Source organism: Chiloscyllium plagiosum, unplaced genomic scaffold (assembly GCF_037043375.1).
Source record: "Chiloscyllium plagiosum isolate Xiang-an unplaced genomic scaffold, Cpla_swu_hap1 HiC_scaffold_40, whole genome shotgun sequence".
Taxonomy (NCBI): Eukaryota; Metazoa; Chordata; class Chondrichthyes; order Orectolobiformes; family Hemiscylliidae; genus Chiloscyllium; species Chiloscyllium plagiosum.
Genome location: NW_028270178.1, coordinates 62,235,379 through 62,239,281, shown reverse-complemented (window position 1 = coordinate 62,239,281; position 3,903 = coordinate 62,235,379).

Genomic DNA, 3,903 nt, shown 5'->3' with positions numbered 1-3,903 from the left:
GAATGTTCTTTGTTCTTTATCAATCATTCTAAAAATAGCAAGTTTTCAACTTATTGTATGCTACAATTTAATAATATTAACGATTTATTTATTTGATAGTGCATGTCAAATTATTATCATTTCTAAATTACAGTCACAGGGTCAAAGAGATAGACAGCATGGAAACAGACCTTTCGGTCCAACTTGTCCATGCCAACCAGATATCCCAACCCAGTCTAGTCCCACCTGCTAGCAATCAGCCCATATCCCTGGAAACACTTTCTATTCATATACGAACCCAGACGCCATCTAAATATTAGAATTGTATTAACCACCACCACTTCCTCTGGCAGTTCATTCCAAGCAGGTACAACCCTCTGAGTGAAAAAATGTCCCTTACATCTCTTTTACATGTTTTCCTTACCCAACCAAAACCTATGCCCTCTAGTTCTGGACTTCCCTACCCCAGAAAAAGGACCTTGTCTATTTACCCTACCCATGCCTCTCATGATTTTATAAACCTCTATAAGGTCACTCCTCAGTCACCAACGTTCCAGGGAAAACAGCCCCAGCCTGTTCAACCTCCAGCTAAAGCTCACACCCTCCAACCTTGGCAACATGCATGTAAATCTTTTCTGAACCCTTTCAAGTTTCGCCTGATCGATCTGGTCCTGAGGATTTTTCCACATTCATGCGTTTCAAGACATCCAGAACTTCATCCTCTGCAATATGGACATTTCTCAAGATATCACAATCTATCTCTCCGTATATCTACATCTCCCATCTCCTTCTTCTGAGTAAACACTGATACAAACTACTCATTTAGTATCTCTCCCATCTCCTGCGACTCCGCACAAAGGCACCTTGTTGATCTTTGAGGGCTCTCTTCTCTCCCTGTTTACCATTTTTACCTCATGTATTAGTAAAATCCTTTTGGATTTTCCTTGCCTGTATTTGCCAAAGCTATCTCATATCCCCTTTTTGCCTTCCTGATTTCCCTCTTTAGTATACTCCTCCTGCCTTTATATTCTTCTAAGATTCACTCAATCTATCCTGCCTGTAACTGTCATATCCTTACTTCTTATTCTTAACCAAACCATCAATTTCTTTAGTCATTCAGCACTCTCTATATCTACCATCCTTTCCTTTTACCCTAACAAGAATATACTGTCTCTGGATTGTGGCTATCTAATTTCTGAAGGCTTCCCATTTACTAGCCATCTGCTTACCTGTGAACATTTGCCACCATCAGCTTTTGAAAGATCTTGCCTCAAACCGTCAAAATTGGCCTTTCTCCAATTGAGAACTTCAACTTTTATATCTAGTCGATCCTTTTCCATCATTATTTTAAAACTAATAGAATTGTTGGCAAATAACTGAAGCTCACACATTTCAGATGAGAAATTAAATCGATTGATTATATTTAAATGTGTAAGAGTTATAATTCTATTTGATTGTTCACTGATTTGCTCACTCTGAATATTAAATCCTGTAGAGGTCAACCATTTTGCTAATGATAGAGGGACAACGTATACATTTGAATACTGAGATTCAACGTGTAATTGTGATCACCAGCATAGTCAGACAACATGTCCTTTTCCGATACAAAACAAAATGTGCATTCTTTACTTTTGTATCATAAAATGTTGTTTGTTGTTTATATTTTAATTCCATCAATATAGAATCAACTTCATTGTTTTCAGAGATGATGCAGTTATTGTTCAGTTGAATAATTGTAGCTCATACCTTATTATTGCCCAATTCACAAACATGGCAACTCCTGATCATTGATCAGGTCAGTAAACCTATCACTTTGCATCATGACCCACATTCAAAGTGGATTCCAAAAGGCCTGAATTCGGGTACAGTGCTACTGGATCTCACAGCTGCATGTAGCACTCCGAGAGACACTGGACTGGTCCTGAATCTGTCCAGAGAGTTTCCAACCTGGGTCAGGGCAGTCATTCAAATATTCCCTTACAGAGAATCATTTGGAAAGTCACCTTGAGCAGGAGGAAACTGGCCAACAGGCTATCACTCCTCACAGTGTAGGTACAAATGCTGTCTAAATTAGATACCAATGACTGACCAGGAACCAGGCCTTACAAATTCATCATCAGTCAGAGCCTGGCCCAGGGAGCAGATGTATGGACATGGAGTCTCAGAATCACACTGCACAAGTTATTTATGGTGATAACATCTGGCATGTCCCCCAGACTGCATACATCTGCACCCTGGACCAGACACTGGGTGAAAAGGTTCACACTTGACAGTCTATTGCAGCATTTTGTGTCTCACAGTGAACTCTCTGAAACTATATCCAATAAATGTACCTTCACATTCAACAGTATCAAAGCAAAATTATCCATTTCTGTGCATGGTCAGATACTAATTCATAGGTCACCCAGCAGAATGTATCTGAAGAAACCAGGAGCAAACGGCAAGCCAAAAATCGTTTTAATAACTGAACTTGTGGATTTTGCCTGGTCTAGGTAACCACACAGATTGTGCTGACACTTAGGTGAATGTAACAATTACATGAAAACTGAAAGTCTTGGTCTAACGCCCCTACCCATCTTCCAACCTCACACACCTCACTCCCTCACACATTCAACAACTGACGAGAATCCACAAGCTGAGTGAAACTTGGAACATTGACCGGTACAGCACAGTGCAGGCACTTCAGCCCTCAATGTTTTGCCAGCATTTTATCCACTCTAAGACCAGACTGACCTACATAACCATCAATTCACTAACTTTTGTGTGCCTATCCAAGAGTCTTCTTAAATATCCCTAATGTACCTGATTCTACTACCATTGCTGGAGGAAAGTCCTAGCAGCTCATCCTTTCTTTGTAAGATATTCCCTCCAGTCCAGGCAGCACCCTGGTAAGTCTCCTCTGTACACTCTCTGAGGCTTTCACGTGTTTCCTATAATGAGGCAACCAGAACTGAACATAATATTCCAAGTATGGTTAAATCACAGCTTTATAGAGCAAAGAAAAAACCTCGCTGCTCTTAAACTCAATCCCCCTGATAATAAAAGACAACACGCCATATTCCTTCTGAACAACCCTGTCAACTGGGGTGGCAACTTTGAGAGATCTATGGACAATGACCCCAAGATCCCTCTGTCACTCCACAATGCCAATAATTCTGCCTTTAACCCTGAATATTTTATGCAAATGCAACCTTTCAAAATAAATTGCTTCACATTTTTTAAGGTTGGACTCTATCTGCCACTTATCAGCCCAGCTCTGCATCCTGTCAATATCCTGTTGCAAACTACAATGGCCCTCCACACTATCCACAACCCGACCAACCTTCGTGACATTGGCAAACTTACTAACCTACTTGTCCACTTCCTCATCAAAATCATTTATAAAAATCACAAAGAGCACAGGTCCCAGAGCCGATCCCTGTGGAACACCACTGCTCACTGAGCTCCAGGCTGTATACTTTACATCTGCTACCATCTTCTGACTTCTGTGGGCCAGACACTCCCGTATCCAGACAACCAAATTTCTCTGTGCCCCATGCTTCCCTACCTTCTGAATGAGCCTACAGTTGGGAAAGCCTTGCTAAAATTCTTGTTCACCACATCTACTGGTCTACCTTCATCAATGTGTGTTTTACATCTTCAAACAATTCAATAGGTTTCTGAGGGATGACCTGCTCCTCACAAAGCCATGCTGACTATCTCTAATCAAACTATCATGTTCTAAATAATTGCAAAATACAGTCTCTCAGAGATGTCTGCAATACTTTGCCGACCACTGATGTAAGACTGACTGTTCGGTCATTCCCAGAATTATCCCTATTCCATTTCCTGAACAGGGAATAACATTTGTAGCCCTCCAATCATCTGGTTGGCACTGCTCCAGTGGACACTGAGGACGCAAAGATCATCGCCAAAGGCACGCCA